At 42.2% G+C, this 24,069-nt stretch overlaps 1 protein-coding gene across 3 annotated transcripts in view; it reads right to left on the reverse strand.

The window, feature by feature from the left end:
* The window catches only part of BCL9 (BCL9 transcription coactivator), a 1,690,791-nt gene that overhangs the window by 1,165,073 nt on the left and 501,649 nt on the right, over positions 1 to 24,069 (reverse strand). For all 3 annotated transcript variants that reach the window (XM_044072112.1, XM_044072109.1, XM_044072110.1), the window contains exon 2: positions 19,441 to 19,666. The gene's annotated coding sequence lies outside the window, so the exon portion shown is untranslated. The remainder of the gene's footprint in view (positions 1 to 19,440; positions 19,667 to 24,069) is intronic.

Here is a 24,069-nt window from a genome sequence, read left to right on the forward strand (position 1 = left end):
TATAAACTTAGAAAATTGCTAGAGCAACAGGTTTTGCATTACTGTGCATTTAGTGATGCACATGAAGTCTAAAACTCAAATGACTGACATTATTTAGTGACTTCAATCTTCAATGATTTGTCAGAAAACTATTACTTTTGAGGAACAGACCACAAATGAAGCAAAAATGTGGACATTCTGTTAAATTCTGGACTGTTGGAAGGTACTGTAGTATTAGTTCACAAATCTTTAGCATTTTTTTTTTTTTTAAACAGAATGTTGGAATTTATTGTAAATGACAGTTTAGGAATCAATTACATTCATAAACTGAGACTAGTTTTGTGATGCTGCTCCCCATTAAGAGCTAATCTGATCACTGCGTATATCTGTATAGAGCAGACCAGGTTCTAGAAGGAAAAATTCTGTACAAGGTCATTTAAATCAACGGATATAAAACTAGCAATTTGGAACAAGGCATAATAAATTCTCATCTTGCCTAATATAACTTGAATCCAGTTGTTCTAGTATTACCAGAGGAAATAAGCTGCTGGACAGAACTGCTACCGACTGACCACAATACATCACAAATGTCGTGACTGCTATGCCTTTGGTTAACAAGGATCACAACTCAATTTAATTTATTTTTGAAGTACATAATACAGAAATGAACTCCGTTAAAAGATTCACATATGGGGCAACTGACTACAAACACTATCCAGTAAAATAAATATAAACAACTGGTCCACAATACATACTGTAAAAGATAGTGCGACTATGGTTTTTCAGTGATACAAAAGATCCTACAAACTGCTGTCATACTTACAGCTTTAACAAACAGTGCAATTGAAGGAATCTCTGCCCCTATGCTGAACAACGATAACGTTACAACGTGCAAGAGAAAGAAAAGGGTTCACAGCAAATATAAAAAAAAGTTCTCGCATCAGCCATAAAAAGAAACGATCTCACCAGCAGAAAGTTGAAATATCAAATTTATGTAAACAAAGAGAATACAAGGAAAAGAACAAAAGAATGAAAGGAATCATCAGCACATTAAAACAACCGTTAAAGCAAACCATAGTTCGAACACCTTCTCTGTAAATAATTGTTCTATAACAGATGCAGGGAAATTGCAAATCTATTCAATGAATATTTTGCACGACAGATACATGTCCTCTACTTCTACTACTATTAAAAAGTTTTAGACAATGTTAAGAAAAGACAGGATTCCGTGAATCTTGACAAAAAATCTGTTTTGGTACCACTTTTAATGATCATTTTCAACAACTTGCTATGCAACTCTGCTATCCCTTATCTGTGGAAAACTTCTCATGTCATGCCAATCTATAAGAAGGGTAGAAGTTAATGGCATAAAATGATAGACCAGGAAGTTTAACTTCCATTCTCGGAAAATGTTTTGAAAAGGTGTGTTACAGAACTAATAAATCAGACTCATTGTATGAACCACATTGATATCAATCAACATGGCTTCATTCATGGCATGTGAACTCTTATAAACTTGCTAGATTTTTATAGCCAAATATATATGTCTAATAATGGTTACCTTTTTGGAACTTGCAAAGGCCTTTTATATGTTTTCACATTTAAGTATATTTAATGCAACGTGCAAATTAAAGATAAATAGATACACTGTCAATTGGATCGTGACTTGGCTTTCAGATAGAGAGCAAGCAGTTTTTATAAATGGAAAGAAACATGATTACTTAAGGATAAATAGTGGAGTCCAATACTTTTCAACTTGGTATTTTCAACTATTCCAACCAAAAACAAATGCTGAATAAGCAAATTTACCAATTAAAGCAAAGTGGGATTTATTAGTACTAGTAACGATTATGTGCTGATGAAGTTTTACATAGAAGAGATCTTATTTTAGGTTAATAACAATGGATTGTACTTCGGTCTCAACAAACGTAATATGCATTTCAGGGAACAAAATTCTACAGCCTATCAAATTTATTTTATGCACTTCAAAAGGTACATTAACAAAAAGATCTAAGTATCACTAGAAACACCACTTTCTCCTTTGAGCTGCATGCAAGTTACCTTACTTGAACAGTGATGAGACAAACTGGAATTATGGCCAAACATTTAACAATTAAGAATGTTGAAATTCTAACTGGATCGTTTAAATGTCACACATAACCCATTTTAGAATACAAGAATATCTTTTGCATCTACACAAAAAAAGCAAATAAAACAGAATCTATTCAGAAAAAGTTCACAAAAAAAGTCATGGATCCCAATATTAAAACATCCAATGACTGATGCAAATTCCTTAAAGCCACAGATATACAAGAGGAAATTTTATATTTGTCTTTAAGCTCCTACGTAATAAATATATTCATGCACTTTTAGAAATTGATGCATGTCAAATCAATTTAGCTCTAAAAAAAACAAAGGAATACAGGTTTACTATAACAAAGCATAATACCAGTTTATCAGAATCTTTAATATCCATACATGCTGCTTTACGTTGGAACAAACTACCTATCTCACTGAGGCATTCACAAGACATTATCAAACTTAAGTATAATTTAGACAACTGGGTAGTAATTGGCATTTGATACTGATATAGAGAGTCTGTGTTCTGTGATGGTCATTTGACCTGAAAACTAATAGAATGCAAGAACCTATGATCTTACACTTCACATCTGGGAGGCAGGTGTTAAGAGACCTGCCAATGGAACACAGTCTAGGAAAAGTCCTAGAAGTACAGCTCCATGCAAAAAGACTGGGGTGGGATGGGAGCACACTGCATTTCAATCCGATTAAACACTGTGGGTACTTGAACCCATCCATCTACCATGTCATAGTGTAACAAGCACTGCAACATGCACTTTGGCTAAAAGCGGAGGGTGTTAGTATACAAAACGTTTCATAACTCCATAATATGTTTGCTACAGTCCCTAGATCTCAATTCCATCTTCCAGTGGTTTTGGACCCCAAGGAAGGAATGAACAGGTCAACATGGGATGAAGAAAAGTGTGTGTGTGTGTGTGTGTGTGTGTGTGTGTGTGTGTGTGCACTTAAGCTACATAACTGGCTCAATGCATATTTCACCAAGGAAAGAACCATCAGTCTTATTCAGCTGATTCCAGTTTCACAGACATGTCTGTGTGCGTGAATATTACGAGCAAGTCCACGGAACAGTGCTAGCAAGGTCGTTTCTCACTGTTGTGGTATTTGTAAGTAAGTTACAGAGGCAGAAGCCCTATTTTTTTTTGTACAGCACTTTGGTTTAACAAAGGTGCCAGACAATAGTTTAGCGAACCATTAGGTACACATACCACAGCTCTTTGCATAGCCTGAAGACGTTTTTTAAGTATAAATGACAGTCACTTTATTGTAGCAAGAGGCTATGATAACCTGAAGACTGTCCCCCAACGTCAAACGGGGTGGGGGCACTAATTATGGTACCAAATGTTCTTGCTACAGCTTTGTATGTGTGTCCATGCGCACATGGATATATTTTTAGATATCTAACTAAAATCCCAGAACAAAGCCGAATAATTTCATTTTCAGGCAGACCTTGCTCCAACAGATTGAAAAAGAAAGCAAGGTACCAGCAGAAAAGTAAGTACTACACATTCTGTAGTCAGACTGCTTCAACCACAACGTTTGCCTGATAATTACCGATGTGTATTGTGTACTGACCCAACACTTCTCGACTGTTTAGGGAACATTTCAGCTAGTAGTTTTGCAAAGAAGACTACAGCTATAAGCTGTAATGAGGTTTGTCCTGCTGCTCTGGATTGGACTCTAATCTTGGTCTGCTTGCCATGTGACCCTTGGCAAGTTATTTAACCAGACTTGGTTTCCACAGTCATGTCTGCAAAGTAGTACCTGTGCATTTCCCATACCCTTTTGTTCCTTTCTAAAGGGTCATGAAACTGATGTCACACCCATATGCTATTTATATAACTTCAAACTCCTACTTACAAGGCAAAACTGACATTTTTTTTTCACTTTCCTGAAGGTACAGATATCCATCTGGTTTATTTTTTCTGATAAAAGGAAACTGCAATAAAACAACTCAAACTTCTGCAGATGGGGATATAAAATATTGTGCTATAGTTTTCCTATTCCTCCGCAGGAAAAAATGCCTCGCCACAGCGATATCTGGTCCCATTGTCACAGATACTAGTAATGCTGACCTACAAATGAACAGAACCTTAAGGTCTCAAGGTTCATTTTACTTCTGAGAGTCTACATTCATACCACTCAATGGTACTGTCTTCTATTAAGATGTAACTTAATTTCTCACTGCAATATCCACTCCTTTTACAACCCTAAAGGGCAGGTTAATTATAATTGTGATGTCTACTTCTCACAATAAGCTCACATTCAGTTTCTTAGAAATCCTTCACTGTGTTCAGTTAGCCTTGAAAATCATCTGGCAATGACAATAATTCTAACTAAAAATCATCATATTCTCCACTACAGCCTTTTTTTTTTTTTTTACTTCATGCAGTGCGTAGCAGCTCTGCTTTATGTGGTTTCAAGTAATTTAATACAGAGGTGCTCATTACCTGTAAAATAACATTTACATCTCATTTTCTTTTCTCAAGTATAGCCCGTGGAAGCCAACTTAGTCTGTTAATGCCTCTGACTTTGATTCTAGACAGAAATACATTTTATTCTCAGTCACGTTTCCTAAATACCAAGCGTGTTGAACCTCTATAAAAAGTATGCTATATAATAATGAAAGGTAACTTAGATGCCATTCCTTATATTTCTAAGGAGCTAGTGGTATGACTGAAAGTGGATACATTTCAAATTCACCTGGAATAATACACAGTACTCCATCCACAGCCTGGACAGCCACGGTGGTGCAGCGGTTACTGTTGTTGCCTCACAGCAAGAGGTTCTCCGGTTCGATTCTCGTCTGGGGTGCCTTCTGTGCGGAGTCTGCATGTCCTCCCTGTGGTCGCATGGGTTTCCTCCCACATCCTAAAGACATGTTGTAGATGGATTGGACACTCTAAATTGGCCCTAGGCATGAGTGCGTGCGTGCGTGTGTGTGTGTGCCTTCCGTGGCTGGCAACTCGACACTGTAAAACTCCACTGCCAATCATGAGCGGACATGTGATTCGCTGTGACGACCCCTAACTGGGAAAAGCCAAAATAAAAAGACTCCATCCACAGCCTAAAAACAAAGATAACAAAAAACAAACAGGACTTGAAAAGTGACATATGAACAAAGCAATGTGCAAACTACCTCTAAGAACTATGGAGGAATTTTCTGGAAACTTGCAACCCATGGTACATGACGATTCGCAAAACCCTTTGGCAGAGTACTTGCCTGATGCTGTTATTTCAACAGAGCCATACTCGTTTGGTGGGAAGCTGGTTTTAAATCTACCAGTATCATTTATTCATTAACATTTGACTACCAGAAAAGTTCGAATGAGTACAAGCCTATTTTCAGCGAAGGCCCAGGGAGAAAAATTTCAAATTATTACAAAATATTTTAATAATAATTTTACAATCTTCAAAAAAAATAATTAAACTGCAGATGTTTTTGTTTTAACAAAGTAGACTTATTATAAAAACATTAGTTAAAAATAGATGCACGGTATATGACAATCATTTAAAATTTATTTAACATTTGTTTACCGGGAAAGTCCAACTGGGACAGAGCCTGGTCTCAGTGGACACCTGGGGAGAAACGCTCTCGACACACATCTTTGGAGTACGGGAGGAAACTGGAGCACCCAGAGGAAACTCCCGCAAATGCAGGGAAGACGTGGACTCCGCACAGAAGGCACCCTAGCTAAGTATCAAACTGGAGAACGTCTTGCTGTGAAGTGACAATGCTAACCACTGCACCACGGCACCCCCCAATTTAGAGTAATTTTAGACAGTTTGTGGATAACTTAAAGGAAAGTTAGTCTAATACAAACAAGAAAGTACAGTTGTGTACACCTACCACAAATGTAGATGTTCAAGTGTATTCACTGTTGCAGTCATCACATTTGGGTTATCTGCTTGCAGTAGCCCTCAGTCGGCCTGATTATCAAAGTCTTGGGTCCTGCGTAGGTTGCTGTCTCATCTTCCGTGAAGTCAGGTAGTCAGGAGTATAAAGCATGCAGCCGACGCATTACATCAGTTTTTCTTGCCCCAGATGTCATATATATATATATGTATATATATATATATATATATATGTATATATATATATATATATATATATATATATGTATATATATATATATATATATATGTATATATATATATATATATATATATATATACATACATACATACATACACACATACACACACATATACAAGGTTACACCTCCAACAAAAAATCAAATACACCAAAAAGCTTTTAAGCATAGCAAAGGAGAGTAAAGGTATAGCCAAAAGAAGTCAGGGGGCTGGAGGGAGGGTAACCAGGACTGCAACAGTGAATACACTTGAACATCTACATTTATGGTAAGTGTACACAACTGTACTATGTTCTTTGTGTTTCACCGTTGCAGTCATCACATTTGGGTAGATTCCCAAAGCTAAGGATGGGAGGAGGCATTTAGATAGCATTAGGACCAGCTATAAGGCCCTGCAAGACTGCAGTGGCAAAGCCAGCTCTAGATTTAGAGAAAATTGGTAAAAGGTAATGCTTGGTGAAAGTATGTACAGTACTCCAGGTAGCAGCCTCTAGGATGTCCCTGGTAGGTACACCTCTGAGAAAGGCTGTAGAGGTAGATGCAGCCCTGGTTGAATGGGGTCTAATCCCCTGTGGGATAGGTTTTCCATGGTGCTTATAGCAGAAATAAATGCAATGGCCTATCCATTTAGAAATGGTTTGCTTTGAAATAGCCTTCCCCTCTGCCCCTGCAGCAAATGCCACCAGCATTTAATCCTGTCCAAGTAAAATCTAAGTTGTCTGTGCACATCTAAGGGGTGCAGGATCCTTTCCCCTTTGTTCTGTGGATTAGAACAGAAGGTTGGCAAATGAATGGACTGATTAACAGCCACACTGGATACCACATTGGGCATGAAGGAGGGACTGGTCCTGAGGGACACCCTGTTCGCATGAAAGATGATGAAAGGCTCCACTGTCATAAGGGCCTGTAGTTCAGATACCCTTCTTGCTGAAGCAATTGCTAAAAGGAAAGCTGTTTTCCAAGAAAGACATTTTAAATCTGCACTTGCAGCTGGCTCAAAAGGAGGAAGAGTGAGTTTTTCCAATACAAAGTTAAGGTCCCAGGCTGGAGAAGGGGCTCTCCTGGGTGGTCTTAAGTTTTTGGACCCTCTGAGGAACTGCTTGAGCAGTGGATAAGAGAAGATGGGTGGTTCTGTGTTGTAATGAGCTGAAATGGCTGAGGAGTGAACTTTGATGGAGGAAAAATAAAGGCCCTTGTGAAGCATCTCAGTTAAGTATTGAAGAATTTGAGGTAAATTGGGCACTGCTGTGCCCATCCCTCGAGTTTGGTTCCAGGAACAGAATCTTTTCTATTTTTCAGCATAAGATTTTCTAGTACTAGGCCTCCTTGCCTACAAAATGACATCAAACACTTGTTTACTGAGGGATGGTAATGGAGAGATTAGGTAATTAGCCAGGCTGCCAGGTTCAGGGTTTGAAGCTGAGGGTGCAGAATCGGGCTCTCCTGCTGAGACAGCAGGGTAGGGGTCTGAGGCAGGTGGCATGGAGCCAGCAGTGACAAACTGCACCAGACTGGCCATGCCAACACTGGTATCTCCTCTTGCACAATCAGTATCGTCCTTGGTTTGTCCTGTTTGATCTTTAGCAGTACTTTGGAGAGGAGAGGCAGAGGAGGAAAGGCATAAACTGATAGATCTTTCCAGCTGAAGGACAGAGCATCCACTTTCCAAGCTTGTTTGTGGGGAGTCCTTGCGCAGATTTTGTCCAATTGATAGTTCTCAGGGGAGGCAAACAGGTCTATATCTGGGCTCCCCCATTTGTTTATCAACATGTTGAAAATCTTTGGTTCCAGTTTCCACTCGTGTGGGTCCATGAGATTTCTGCTTAGTTCATCTGCCAGTGTATTTAGTTTTCCTGGCAGGAATTGGGCCTGTAGATGCACTTGGTAGCTCAAGGCTGTGTTCCACAGAGCCATGGCTACTCTGCTGAGGGGTAAGAATGGGTACCCCCTGCTTGTTTATGTACCACATAACAGTGGTGTTGTCCATCCTTAGCATTAATTGTTCTGGAAGAATGTGGTCCTTGAAGGCTGTCAGAGCATCTGTACAGCTAACATTTCTTTTTGATTGATATGCAGGTGCATTTGACTTGGGTTCCATTTGCCCTGAATGTACTTCCCTGCCAGGTGAGCCCCCCATACACAGTCTGGTGCATCTGTTGTTAGGGTTTGGGCGGCAGGGGTAGAGTGAATGGTAGTCCCTTGTTTAGGTGGCAGGCCTCTGCCCACCAAAGAAACACTAACTGTAGGCAAGGTATGATAGGGATTACTGCTTTTAGATCCTAAGAATGTTGACACCATAGGCTTTTTAGATACCATTGTAGTTTCCTCATATGCAGTCTTGCATATGGAATTAGTAGAATGCAGGAGGCCATGAACCCCAAGGCTTGCAGTATTTGCCTTGCAGATAGCAGGATTTTTGTGGCCATTAGTTTGAAGTAAGCTGTCAAATGAATTTGTTTCTCTGGGGTGAGGAAAGCCATCGGGGAAGCTGTGTTCAAGCTTGCTCCCAGGAATATAATCTGTTGACAGGGTACCAAATGTGACTTCTTTTCTTTAATGGTGTACCCCAGACAAGTTAGCACCTTTTGTACAAACGCCAGACGATTCAAAAGCATGTCCTGGCTTTCTGCCTGAATTAGACAATCGTCCAGGTATGGGTATATCTGAATATTTCTTTGCCTGCAAAATGCAATGACTGGAGCTAGGCACTTTGCGAATACCCTGGGTGCAGTAGATAAGCCAAAGGGCAGTGCAGAGAACTGATAGTGCATGTAGCCTTGCTTTGAAGCGTAGGTATCTTCTGCAAGGTTCCCTGATTGGGATGTGCAGGTAGGCTTCTTTTAAATCCAGTACTGCCAACCAGGCATCTTTGCCTAGCATAGGAAGTAACTGGTGAAGAGTTAGCATCTTGAATTTTGGAATCACCAAAAAGGTGTTTAATATGGAAAGGTCCAGGATAGGACACCAAAAGTTGTCTTTTCTGGGTACCAGGAAAAGTCTTGAGTAGAAACCTTGTCACTTTTCCTCGTCTGGTACAGTTTGAATAGCCTTTATACTCGAGAGAGAGAGTACCTGCTTTTGAGCCTCTGCCCACTGATTTGGGGGTAGATCTGGCAAACCATTTGGGGTTGGTAACGTGTGGAAGTGAAATCTGTATCCTTGGGAAACTATATTTAACACCCATTTGTCCTGGGTAGTGAGTTCCCAGTTTTTTGCCTGCAGAGCAACCTTTCCCCCTAAAGGAGCAGTCAGTTGAGAAGTGCTTGAAAGTTTTAAAGTTAAGTCACTGAGACAGTTTACCATAGGGGGGAGTCTTACTACTCCCCGATTTGGAAGTGGGAGCCCCCCACTGTTTAGTCCTGTGCATACCCTGGGACTGAAGCCTAGGTGTTCTGCTGGTTCTGGGTTTGGACTGAGAAGGCCTGGAAGAGGCAGAAAAAGACCAATTCTTAGAGGACCAATGCCTACTAAATCTTGGAGGTTGTACTTGTAGGAAATCTTTAACAGTTTGCACATACTTAGCTTTATCCTCCATCTTTTTAAGAAATTCTTCTGCTTTGTTGCCAAGCAGGTGGTCCTGATTTAAGGGTGCATCCAGCAATTTAGCTTTAACATGATCTGGCAAAGATTGCTCCTTAAGCCAAGCATGCCTTCTAAGTACAGACCCAGTGACAGCAGCCCTGCAAGACGCCTCTAGTGAATCAAAACCACATTGCAAAGTATACTTTCCAACCTGTTTAGCACAAAGGATAAAATCCTGTAAATCCATATTTTCAGCACAATCAGGAATCAATATCATTTTCTGTTTAAGCAATCCAATGATATGCTGCCGATACTTTAACATATGAAACTGGCAGTTTAAGGCCCTAATGGCCAAAGTTGCAGAAGTGTATACTTTCTCACCCCATCTATCCAGCGCCCTGGAGTCTCTATCAGAGGGGGTAAGATTTCTGGCAGTAGTAGCCTTGATGCCCTTGGGTCCCTGTGAAATGGTCTCAGGATCCGCAGTAGGATTTTTAAAAAGGAACTCGAGAGTCAGGAACCCTGTAATATCCATCAGGTTTTCTGGGAGCAAGAGGTAAAGAGTCAGGGGCCATGCTAGATTCAGAAAAGGCATCATCAACAATGTCTAGTACAGGAGGGATAGCTAAGGGCCTGTGCTGGAGCAGGAGTAAGAAATCCCTAAGCCTCTTTTTAGAATCAGAGTAATCCTGGCTTTCCCAGCGAAAGTGCGCCCTAAGAGTATGCAGGGTTTCACCAAAAGAGAAATCCTCTGAGGGGGGAGCCGAGGGAAGAGAGTCCTCTGCATCAGAATCCTCATAGGTAGATAAGGGTAAATCCTGGTCATCAGAGGAAACCAAAATTTCAGAATCCTGGTCAGAAGTATCATAAGCAAATTCAGTCCTAGGTCTCTCAGAGGGGGAAGGTTGGCTTCCCCTGATTAAAGTAATAAGGTCTTCAGCCATTCTCATCTGTTTTTTAGGCACAGAGGCCTGACCATGCAGTCTGGGCGGTTTTCTAGGCGTAGTTCGAGTTTTAGGCCTTGAAGAAGAAGATGGCATTGGTTTAATATGCAAGTCAGTAGGCCTGAATACACCCTCAGAAGCCGGTGCCTGCACAGTGGTTCCAGAACCATCCAAGGTACAGACATCCGCAGGTTCCACAGTTGAAGCATCCCGCGGCATACTGGACTCCGAATGGGTCTCAGTAGAGGCCTGAGAATCTGAAGTAGCGGGTATCAGGGGCTGCGAAAGTGCTTCACTGAGTACCGGCATACTGGCTTAGGAGAAGCGTCGTCCGGCAGCTTTGGACCTAGGCGGCCTGTCTCTGTCTTTATCTTTGCATTTTTTCATAATGTCGCTAGTCGGATGGCTTACCGAAGACATATCTGGATAATTGAACTGAGTACCAAAATATTTAGAAGCATAAATATACAGACAACGAATAGTTTGTTGCTTAAATAAGGCACAAAACCGACAGCGAGGTATGTCGTGTTCAGGGCCTAGGCAAGGAATACAGTATGAACGAAAATCTTTATGAGGTATTTGCTTTCCACAAGAAATACAATTATTGACTTTTACTGACATCAGTTCAGAGCAAGAAAAAGTTTCCCCAATGGGGTACTTAGCTTTAGTTGAAGACTTTGGTTTTGAAACTCAGAATTGAGCACCGCATGGCAAGAAAGAATGATGTAATGGTATCGGCTGCATGCTTTATACCCCTGACTATCTGACGTCACAAAAGATGAGATAGCAACCGACGCAAAACCGAAGACCTTGATAATCAGGCCGAATGAGGGCTACGGCAAGTAGATAACCCAAATGTGATGACTGCAACAGTGAAACACGAAGTACATTTGCAATATGAAGTTAAGGAAAAACAGGCTTATGGGTATACTTAGAAAGTCAGTGAATAGAATTAGATAGCAGTAAGGAAGTAAGTGATGAAGGGAGAGTAAGGAGTTATAAGGAATGAAAAGGCATTTGTTCACATTTAGGCATATAGTTTATTCTGGTTTTGAGCAAGAACAGAGAGAGATTTTACGCAGGAAGTCTTTCAGAGTGGTTTTGAAAGATGGGTGGCAGGGGACAGACCTGATGGATACAGGTAAGGATTCCAGGCCTTAGCAACCTTGTACGGGTACAGATAATGCCCAGCACATATGCTAGATTTGTAGGCAGACAGGTCATGGACTGCAGTGACCGACTGGGATCACAGTTATGTAGAATATTTTTTACTGCTGGACAGGCAGATGAACGCTGGATAATTTTATATGTGGTAAGAAGTTGATGGAGTATTTCCAACCAATGTAGATGTTTCAGTGCTATACAGCGGTGGGTTCTGAAAGGAGTATGTGCTGTAAATTTAGCAACTTTGTTATAGCATTGTTCAGGTTTTAATTTCTGGGACGTCTAGAGGTCAATAAGGATGGGACCACCATAAAGAAGAGTGGGAAGGAGAAAAGCAGTGGAAATGGGGTTTTGGCCGTGTCAGTGACAAAGCTTTTGGCTCTGTAAAGAACCCCTAGTTTTTGATAAGGTTTTCTTATGCAATTTGGTATATGCAGATCAAATGTAACACATCTATATTCAGATGTCTATCAGAAATGCTATCCACCAAATTACATGCCTACTGTAATCCCTCGAGATTAGGCTGCTGTAGTTACACTATGTGAACCTAGGTTAATTTAATTTACAAATAAGTGACTAATACCAGTTCTGATGAAATAAAGGGGTGTAGAAGAGGTAAATTAACTGGGGCCATTTCATTCTTCTTATGCTGATCCGTTTTTTTCCTTCTTCATTCCCTACCTAGTTTTTGAAAACTGATTCATTAGTTTGAGCCATGAGGACTGCCAGCCACACCTCAGCTACACATCACCACCGCCATCCTACGGCAAGCCATGACCATCACCTTTCCATGTCCTGATCGACTCTCAAATGGGGGGGGGGGTATCCTTGGATTTGACTCTGCAATACTTAATGCAACCTATTTTGGTTTGAGTTGCTACAGAATAAGGTGAAGGAAATGTGATATTTAGCCAAGAAAAGTGAGAAAAGGAGAAAAGTCAGGTAGCGAGACAAGGGAAGTGCCATATTATAAGGGGTAGACAGAGGTGACCAAGCAGGAACCAATACAGCAAGGTGAGGAAGAAGAAATTGGGCAAGGTGGGACATTCAAACAGAAGAGGCAGAGGCAGATGCTAGCAGACATACAAGAGTGAACAAGTCTTAAAAGAGTGGAGGGCTGATGGCATACACCTCAAAGAGGGAGGGAAAGGCACCAGCACAGCAAGCAAGAAAGATTCACAAGAAGCCTGCACCATCAATCGATATTCTGTAGTAAGTATTCTGCTGTGATCTGTAGTCACTCAGAACTGACATGTTTCAGGTAGCCACTGTCACCTTCCTGTAAGGAACTGTATCCAGTGTTTACTTTCACTGTAGAACTAACGACACAAAGAACGAGAACCAGTGTCTAGTGGTGAGAAACTTGAGACAAGAATTGCCGTTCAAAATGCTCAAAAGTTCTACATCCAAGCAAAGCACTAATTTGCCATAAGATGCAAGGAATCACTGTTCCATATACCGGTTATTAGCAGTATACCAGAATTTTAATGCACAACTAACAACCAATCAAAATGGAAGATATTGATCTCTTAACACGGTAGGACACAGTTTCCATGGGCATTCCACTACAGTAATGAAGGATAGAAAAAAAGTACAGTTTTGTACCTACCATAAATGTAGATGTCCGATAGATATGCAACTGCAGTCATAACATATGGGTTGTCCTGCCTCAGGCAGCCCTCGGTTGGCCGGATTCCAAAGTCTGGGTCCGGCGTCAGCTGGTGTCGCCTCCTCTCCGACGTCAGAACGGCTGGAGTATAAAGGCATCGGCCGATGCCATCTTCTTCAGTGTTTCTTGCCCCAGATGTCAGGTGCCCTCCTAGGAAGGCTAAATTTGGTGAATGGATAAACAATTCCAGACATGCACAACAGTAATAAACAGATATACCATAGGAGATACCCCCAGCTAATAGGAATAGGGGGAGTGGACCCATAAAGAAGGTTGCAGAGGGGTAGGAGGGTGGAAAATCCGACTGCAGTTGCATATCTATCGGACATCTACATTTATGGTAGGTACAAAACTGTACTATGTCCTTCAAGAATGCAACTGCAGTCATAACATATGGGTTGAATACCATAGCCAAGCTGGGGGTGGTTGGAACTAAGAAAGTGATGGTGTAGCTAAAATGCCCTGCAGGACTGCCGAAGCAAAGCCTGGAGTATAAAGGCAGGTTGTAGTGCTTGGTAAATGTATGCACGGAGCTCCATGTAGCAGCCTCTAGAATGTCCTTTGTAGCCACTCCTCTTAGGAAAGCTGTGGATGTGGCTATAGCTCTGGTGGAGTGTGGCCTAATATTGGCTGGCACACTTTTTCCATGAAAAGAATAGCAGAATCTGATGCAGTGTCCAATCCATTTGGAAATTGTTTGTTTGGAGATTGCTTTTCCTTGTACTCCAGCAGCATAGGCTACAAGCAGTTGGTCAGACTTTCTGGTGGCCTTAGTTCTGTCCAAGTAGTAGCGTAGTTGCCTGTGTATGTCCAAAGTATGCAGCAGTGCTTCCCTGTTTTGAGGATTGGGAAGAAAGTAGGCAGGTGAATGGCTTGATTTAGAGACACCCTGGAAATTACTTTTGGCATGAATGAAGGATTGGTTCTTAGAGAGACTCTGTCCTGATGAAAAATGAGAAAAGGAGGTACTGCCATGAGTGCCTGTATCTCCGAGACTCTTCTTGCTGATGTGATTGCCAATAGGAAAACAGTTTTCCATGAGAGAAATTGCATTTCTGAAGTTGCTGCTGGTTCAAAGGGAGGAAGAGTTAATTTTTCCAAGACGAAATTGAGGTCCCATGCAGGTACTGGCGGTTTCCTGGGAGGTTTGATATTCTTTATCCCTCTTAGGAACAGTCTTAGCAAAGGATGCGAAAACACAGGTGGATCACAGTTGTATTTTGCTGAGATTGCTGAGGCATGAATCTTTAAGGAAGAATATGAGAGACCAGTATGAAACATTTCTGCCAAGTATTCCAATATCTGAGGTATACTCAATACTGTTGTATCCTGACCCCTGTTAGCATTCCAGATGATGAATCTCTTCCACTTGGCTGAATAGGTTTTTCTGGTGGAAGGTCTGCGTGCTTCCAGTAAGATCTCTTGAACTTTTTTGGAAAGAGAGATATCGGAAGGAGTTATGGTAACCTCCAGGCTGTCAGATGCAATGATTCAGGTTTTGATGAACAGTCCTGTAATTGTGTTGTGTTAGAAGCAGAGGCCATAGGGGCAGAGGCCACTGTTTGGTCCGAGTTATGCTCAACAGCAATGGGTACCAGTGCTGCCTTGGCCAGTCTGGAGCTATCAAAATGCCTGTTGGTTGTTCTGCTTTGATCTTCAGTATCACCTTGGTCAGCAGTGGTAGAGGAGGGAATGCATAAATTGTTAGGGAATTCCAGCTGAAGGAGAGAGCATCCGTTTTCCAGGCTAGAGGATGGTGGGTCCTTGTACAGAACTTTTCCAGGTGATGATTCATGTGAGAAGCAAAGAGATCTATGTCCGGTCTTCCCCATGTCCTTGTTATTTGTGAGAAAATGTGAGGATGCAGCATCCATTCGTGTGGATCCAAGAAATTTCTGCACAGCTTGTCCGCCAGTACATTGTCCTTGCCTGGCACAAACTGGGATTGCAGATGTATCTTCAGACTTAGGGATTTTTCCCAGAGAATCATTGTTAGTCTGCAGAGGGAATAAGAATGAGTGCCTCCCTGCTTGTTTATATACCACATAACAGTGGTGTTGTCTGTCCTCATTAGTAAATGTCCTTGTTGAAGTGATTTTTCGAAAGTCTCGATTGCATGTATCACTGCCAACATCTCTTTTTGGTTTATGTGCAGATGCCTTTCCCTTGGTGTCCATTGACCTTAAATGCATCTGCCCTCCATGTGCGCCCCCCATCCATGGTCTGAGGCATCTGTTGTAATCATTTGACCTGCTTGAGGTTTGTTGAAAGACATGCCTTTGTTTAACTGACTTGTTTGAGCCCACCACAAAAATTCTCTTTGTAGACATGGAATGAGTGGGATTACATCCTCTAGGCTTTGGCTGTGTTGGGACCATAAGCTTTTTAAGTACCATTGCAGCTTTCTCATATGAAGTCTTGCCAAAGGTATCAGAAGAATGCAAGATGCCATGAACCCCAGGGCCTGCAGGATTTTCCTTGCAGTCAGCTGGGAGAGCTTTACTAGGCCTTTGAAGTACTCTGGTAACTGCTGTTGTTTTTCCTCTGTGAGATAAGCCATTTGTGTTTTTGTGTCCAGTTAGGCTCCTAGGAAAATAATCTGTTGGGATGGCAGAAGTCTTGATTTCTGAATGTTGACCGTGTATCCCAAGGCCTGTAGTAATTGAATGACATAGTCCAAGTTTGCTATCAAGGTTTGCTTGTTGTCTGCTTGTATCAGGCAGTCGTCCAGGTAGGGGTATATTTGAATCCCCTGGAGTCTGCAGTGTGCCACTACTGATGCCAGACATTTCGTGAACACTCTGGGCGCAGTAGATAAGCCAAACGGCAATGCTGAGAATTGATAATGCTCTGTCCCTGCAAGAAATCTGAGGTATCTTCTGCAGCTTTGTCTGATTGGGACATGCAGGTATGCCTCCTTGAGGTCCAGAGTGACCAGCCAAGACCCCTTGCCCAGCATGGGAAGGAGTTGCTGCAACGTCAGCATTTTGAACTTTGGCACAATGAGATAAGTATTTAGAGTAGACAAGTCCAGTATAGGCCTCCATTTGTTTTCCTTTCTTGGAACAAGGAACAGTCTTGAATAAAATCCCTGGCCTTGTTCCTGTGGAGGGACCTTTTCTATTGCTTTTATATTTAACAGCTTTGAAACTTGAATGAGTGCCTCTGCCCTTTGATGAAGTGGCAGGTTTGGCATGCCTTGTCTTATTGGTAAAGTATGGAAGTGGAATCTGTAACCTTTGTCTATTAAATCCAGAATCCATTTGTCCTTGGTTTAGGATATGCCAGTTTTTTGAGAATAAGGAAAATTTTCCGCCCAAAGGTGCTTCTCTTTGAGCCTTTGTAGACGGTATGAAAGTCAAGTCATTGTGGTTGTCCTTGTGGTGCAGCTGAACTGCCTGCGCCACTTCTTTGATTTGGTGGTTGCCATTGGCGGCCCCTGTAGGAGCCTCGGTATTGCCCTCTACCTCGGGCACGCCTGTTTTTTTCCCCTTTGAAACTTATCAGTGTCTGGAAAGGACCAATTCTTTGAAGGCCAATTCCTGCTGAATCTGGGAGGCTGAACCTGGAGGAAATCTTTGACTGTCTGTACTGATTTAGCTTTTTCCTCAATGGACTTCAACACATCTTGTGCATTAGCACCAAAAAGCTTCTGTTTTTCCAGAGGTGCATCAAGTAACTTTACTTTAACATGGTCTGGTAGTGGCTGTTCTTTTAACCAAGCATGTCTATGTATAACAGCCCCAGTCATAGCTGCCCTGCATGAAGCCTCCAATGCATCATAACCACACTGAAGAAAATGATTGCTAACCTGCTGAGTGTTATGTACTAGATCCTGCAATGCCTTGCCTTTCTATCAATAGGCTCAGGAGAGGCTAGCTTTTTCTGCAAATCATCCAGTGAAAATTCCTGGTACTGAAACTTATGAAAAAGGCAGTTAAGTGACCTCATGGCTAGGGTGGTAGAGGTATAAACTTTTTTACCCCATCTCTTCAGGGACCTAGCTTCCCTATCCGCTGGCAGTGGATTCTTGGCTGTGGAAGTAGCCACTCCCTTGGGGCCCTGTGAAATAGTTTCTAGATCCACAGAATGGGCCTTAAAGAGATGTTTGTGAGTGTCAGGGACCCTATAATATCTGTCTGGCTTGACAGGAGCAGGAGGGAGAGTATCAGGGTTAGCACTGGAGTCGGAGAAAACATCATCCAGGACATCCATAACTGGAGGGATAGCTAAAGGTCTGTGCTGGGGTAGCTTGAGGAAGGTACGTAGCCTTTTCCTGGAATCAGAGAATTCCTGACCCTGCCATTTAAAATGCTCCCTCATAGAGTGTAGGACTTCACCGAATGAAAAATCCTCTGGAGGAGAGGCAGAGGGAATTAATTCCTGACCCTGCCATTTAAAATGCTCCCTCATAGAGTGTAGGACTTCACCGAATGAAAAATCCTCTGGAGGAGAGGCAGAGGGAATTGATTCCTCAGCATCAGAGTCCTCATAGGCCTGGAAGGATTCTTCTTTGGTATCTGAATGCTCAGAATCCCCAGAGGCTTCATCTGAAGAGAGGTTGTCGGCCTGCTCAGTTCTGGGCCTTTTCTCTGCAGGCGGCTGAGAACCTCTGTCTGGATGAGGGTGAGACCCCCTGATAACAGAAATAAGATCTGCAGCAAGAGACATGATCTGTTTATCAGAAGAAGGGGCCTGGGTAGTAGGTTTAGGATGGGCCTTGGCCTGGCTGGCGGCCTTAGCACGTGCAAAGGCCTTGATGGACATGGATACAGGAGGCCTAGCTACCCCACATGCAGGAGTAACCTTGTCCACAGGAATGGCGTCGGTAGATCCAGAACTTGGTTTCTGGAGGAAAATCAACAACCGCACCGGTGTAGACTCCGAGACCGAAGGACGTGTTAACGCTGTGTCGTCGGCCTGGAGCGGTTGAATTACTGCTTCCGAAGGGACCGAAGCACTCGCGGAGGGTTTAGGAGGAGTATCGGTGGAGGACGCGGGCCGAGGATGTCGGTCCCAGTCCTTTCGTTTTTTTGGTAGATTGAGTTGTCGGTTGTTCCGACGGCATGATATAAGCCAAAGATTCGCCGAAAAAGTCTTCGGCAAATTCTGCCCGGCGCCTGAGAGTGCGCTTATTAAAGCAAGCACAGGCCGAGACGTCGTGGTCTGGGCCCAGGCAAGGGAGGCAATAAGAATGGAAGTCCTTATGAGGTATTTGTTTACCACAAGACAAACAATTATTAACTTTCTCAATTTGTTCTGACATCGGCTGAGGCAAGAAAAATGTTCCCAACGGGTACTTAGCTTTAGATGACTTCGGTACTGAAAACACAGGAGCTGACCGACCGGCACTTGCGAACTGCTTCTGCTTCGGGCACCGCGCGGCAAGAAAGACTGAAGAAGATGGCGTCGGCCGATGCCTTTATACTCCAACCATTCTGATGTCGGAGAGGAGGCGACACCAGCCGACGCCGGACCCAGACTTTGGAATCCGGCCGACCGAAAGGCTGCCTGAGGCAGGACAACCCATATGTTATGACTGCAGTTGCATTCTTGAAGGACATCAAAAGAAACAGAACCATCAGCACTATCACGAAGACATGTCAAAACATTAAAAACTCAGTGTCATATGTATGTATGTCCCAGAAATACCAGGCCACCCAAATAAATCTGTTTAATCCTTCTTGGAAATAAAAACTGCCAGCAATCATCAACAGGCATGACCATGAAGTGCACATAAAACCACATTGGGTATTAGGCCCAAGGCTCTTTAACACAGCCTCTACATTCTACAGGACTACACTCCACAAAATCAAATTCCCCTTATGCAAGTGATATTAATCTCTTCTTTGGTAAGTGGTTGTGGGGAGTGAAATATACAGCATGGTCATGTAATGCCTTAAAAATCCAAACAGTTAAAAGAACCATACAAAAAAAAATTTCATTAGAAACATATGCACTAGTTACTTACCTCCCCAAAAATGTCACTAGTGTAAGTTAAACTTGACTTTAAAGAGCTGTTCTAGGCAAAGACCTCCCATAATGCTTTGCTGTGACACAGGATATTCAGTGTACTTTCAAATTCTGATCTTGTCATATTGCAATATTGTTCTTCTGTGTTGGTCAGTATGAGTTTAGGAGATACACATCCACACTAGTCTACACTGCGATGTAACAGGAATTAAGTGGCTTCACATCTGAAAAACAAAAATTTCATAAAGTTATCGTATTGCTGCAATGTATAGCTGTCACTCAACTAGCTATTTTTACTTCATAAACTTTTCTATGTTAAATAACTACTTACACCACAAAAAAAGTTTCTCATTAAATGGTCTTCTATGATGGAGCTCGAGTTAATTTACTGGTTGTCTAAGCTGTTTTTTCCCCCCCAGGAAGCCTCATGTCTCCCTAGAACAAAAAAAAAGGCTAGTGGACCTTTTACAACTACCCTGAGAACGAGAACCAGTGTCTGGTGGTGAGAAACTTGAGAAGCAAGAACTGTCCTTCACTTCTGCTCTCAGGTGGTTGTTCAGACAGATGTCTTGGCTCTTCTATGCACCTAATGTTGGCAGTTCTGTCACCAAAACGCAGTGGCTTAAGTCTTAAAGTACTATAACGTTTACAGTACATAAGAAAACAGCAGCATACACCACAGACGTTATCCATGAGGACTTAATAATTCACCCACTTAAGAAGAAATTATATTTTAATGCAGTCAGTTTGATAACTATCTCCTTTATATTACTTGGCTAACAAAAAAATGCGGAAAAGTACAGTTATGTACACCTACCATAAATGTAGATGTTCGAGTGTATTCACTGTTGCAGTCATTACATTTGGGTAATCTGCTGGCAGGTTGCCCTCAGTCGGCCTGAATTCCAAAGTCTTGGGTACGTGGTTGCTGTCTCCTCTTCCATGACGTCAGGTCGTCAGGGGTATAAAACATACAGCCGACAATATAGATATACATGCATCAATATAAACGTTACCTTCATCTACAAGCAAATACACCACATAGGTTGTAGAAGATACAGAAGGAAAGATAAAACTCCAGAATGACAGGGGGATGGCGGGAGGGTAACCTGGACTGCAACAGTGAATACACTCGAACATCTACATTTATGGTAAGTGCCTGCATATTTGAACGGTTTCTTACTGAAATTGGTACACCTTGTTTCTGTAGCATAGACTAGATCCAGGTCTGCTGAATCTAGCTTTGTTTGTATGCTTGTTGTTTGTTTGCTTGTTATTTCCCTGAAACGCTAATTCCACCTAAAACACGGCTTTTCAGCGCTTCTGTGGATCCCTAGTGATATCTGCATTGCTTACTGTACTTATTTCCTTGTTTCACTTGAAAGAAAGTTACTGTTTGTCGTTTTTGCATTTAAGATACCTGGCACTTGCCTAAGGCAGCACTAAAAATTTAAAAGAACTACACCCTCACAAACTCCCCTTGAATACCTTGCTCCCCATTGGCCCCTTTTTCAATTATAAAGAAATTCCCAACACTATTCCAGCATGTCCAAAGGTCAGTTGTCAATCTCCTCTCCGGACCAGCTGGTGAATCTGGGAATCTTGAGGCAATGTTACAACTGCCTCATGTACACAGACAACCCTCTCCTCCTCCCAGCAAATTCCAACACATCTGAAAAACAAAAATTTCATAAAGTTATCGTATTGCTGCAATGTATAGCTGTCACTCAACTAGCTATTTTTACTTCATAAACTTTTCTATGTTAAATAAAGTACAGTTTTGTACCTACCATAAATGTAGATGTTCGAGGATCCACATTGCTGCAGTCCTAACTATTGGGTAGTCCGCTGTCCAGTCGGCCCGAATACCAAAGTATATGGCTGACGTCGGTCAAGGCGCATCAGACTGACGTCAGTACGTCAGGGTACTAATGCGCATGACCGACGTCATATCCTCAGTCTTTTCTTGCCCCAGATGTCAGAAGACCCTGAAAAGCTAAGGCCAAAACCAAAAATTCCAAACATACCTGCACCAAAAATATGTACAATATATACAAAATTACCAGAATATAACCTCACCTACACAACCACCCCTAAACAGAGGGGAAGGAGGGAGGGTAAATTGGACTGCAGCAATGTGGATCCTCGAACATCTACATTTATGGTAGGTACAAAACTGTACTATGTTCTTCATTCCACATTGCTGCAGTCCTAACTATTGGGTAGAATCCCAAAGCAGAGGTAAGGGAGGATGGTAAATCATAAGGAAGCAGGAACTGACAACATGCCTTGCAAAATAGCTGTGGCAAAACCAGCCCTAGACTTAGAGTAGAGAGGAAGGTGATAATGCTTAGAGAAAGTATGCACTGAACTCCAAGTAGCTGCCTCCAAAATATCCTTAGTGGCCACCCCACTTAGAAATGCTGTAGAAGTGGCAGTAGCCCTAGTGGAATGAGGCCTAATTCCAGCTGGAATCTCCTTGCCATGATGGGAATAACAAAATGCAATGCAAAACCCAATCCACCTAGAAATAGTTTGTTTTGACACAGGCTTGTCCTGAACCCAAAGCAAAGAAACAAACAACTGCTGAGACTGCCTAAAATCCTTAGTCCTGCTCAAATAATAACGCAATTGCCTGTGTACATCTAAAGTGTGCAAAATCTTTTCCCCTTTATTTTGGGGATCTGCATAAAAAGTAGGCAAATGAATAGTTTGGTTTAAAGCCACACTAGAAACCACCTTAGGCATAAAGGAAGGATTAGTACGTAAAGATACCCTATCCTTATGAAAAATCAAAAAAGGCTCTATCGCCATAAGGGCCTGCAACTCTGAAACCCTTCTTGCAGAAGTAATGGCCAACAAAAAAACAGTCTTCCATGACAAATATTTCAATTCAGCAGTAGCCGCAGGCTCAAAAGGTTGTAGAGTAAGTTTCTCCAACACAAAATTGTGATCCCAAGCACGAGTAGGAGCTCTACGTGGGCGTCTTATATTCTTTGCCCCTCTAAGAAATTGCTTGAACAAAGGATGCGAAAACAATGGTGGGTCACAATCATAGTGAGCTGAAATTGCTGCAGCATGAATCTTAATGGAAGAGAAAGACAAACCTTTGTCCAATAACTCAGTAAGATATTGAAGAGCCACACTCAAATTAGGCTCAGAAATCTCCAAATTGTTTGCTGCACTCCAAAATAAAAATCTCTTCCATTTTTCATGCACACTTTCCTTGTACTAGGTCTTCTGGCTTCCATAATCACATTTAAAACTTGTTGAGGAAGTTGAGACCTGCTGTCTTTCAAAACAGAATATGCCAGGCTGTTAGATGAAGAGATTGAAGCTTGACATTGAGCAGGTGACCGTCCCTCTGAGACAACAGGTGTGGAATCAAGGGTAAAGGCCATGGAGGCTTCCTTACCAGACTTCCTCAGTAATGGGTACCAGTGCTGCCGAGGCCAATCTGGAGCTATTAAAATCATCCTTGGCTTGTCTTGTCTGACCTTTAGAAGCACCTTTGGGAGAAGAGGCAGAGGTGGAAAAGCATACACATGAAGATTTTTCCAACTGAAAGAAAGAGCATCCACTTTCCAAGCTGTGTGATGAAACCTCTTTGTGCAAAACTTTGGCAGCTGGTGGTTTAGTGGAGAAGCGAACAGATCTATGTCTGGAGTTCCCCATGACACTGTCAATTTTGAAATACATGAAGATCCAGTTTCCACTGTGGGGATCCATGATTTGTCTGCTTAACACATCTGCTAAGGAGTTCTGTGCTCCGGCAGAAACCTTGCCTGAAGAGTTAGTTGCAAGCTGAGCGCAGTCTCCCATAAAATCATTGCTTGCCTGCACAATGGGTAAGAATGTGTTCCCCTTGTTTGTTGATGTACCACATGACAGTTGTGTTGTCTGTTAGAATCAACACCTGCCCTGGAAGAAGTAACTCCTTGAAAGCCATTAATGCAAACTGGACTGCTAACATCTCTTTCATGTTGATATGTAGATGCTGTAGTCTGGCAGGCCACTTGTCTTGTATCCACTTTCCATTTAGATGAGCTCCCCAAGCAATGTCTGAGGCATCTGTCGTTAGAATCTGACTCGCCTCTGGCCGGGTCACAGAGAGTCCCTTGTTTAGGTGACATTCCTGAGCCCACCACAAAAGTTCCTTTTGAATGCAAGGTATTATTTGAATGACAGTGTCCAAATCCTGGCAGTGCTGTGTCCATACATTTTTGAGATACCATTGCAGCTTCCTCATATGCAGTTTGGCATTGGGAAGCACCAGAATACAAGATGCCATGAACCCTAAGGCTTGAAGGACTGTCCTTGCAGTCAGCCCGGACTGAAGAGATAGTTGATGGAAGTAACTGGAAAGATTCTTTTGTTTGTCCGGGGTTAAAAAGGCCATCTGGGCTGCTGTATTCAGTCTCACACCCAGAAAGCACATGTCTTGAGAGGGTACTAGACTGGACTTTATTTCGTTCACAGAATACCCTAGGCATCTTAGCACTGCTATGACATAATCCAAATGCTGTAGAAGGTCTTCCTTTTCTTGAGCTAGAATCAGGCAGTCGTCCAAGTAAGGATAGATTTGAATTCCTTTTAGCCTGAAGTAAGCTATCACTGGAGCCAGAAC

This window comes from Protopterus annectens, chromosome 5.part0 (assembly GCF_019279795.1).
Source record: "Protopterus annectens isolate FY-2018-M chromosome 5.part0, PAN1.0, whole genome shotgun sequence".
NCBI classification, from domain to species: Eukaryota; Metazoa; Chordata; order Ceratodontiformes; family Protopteridae; genus Protopterus; species Protopterus annectens.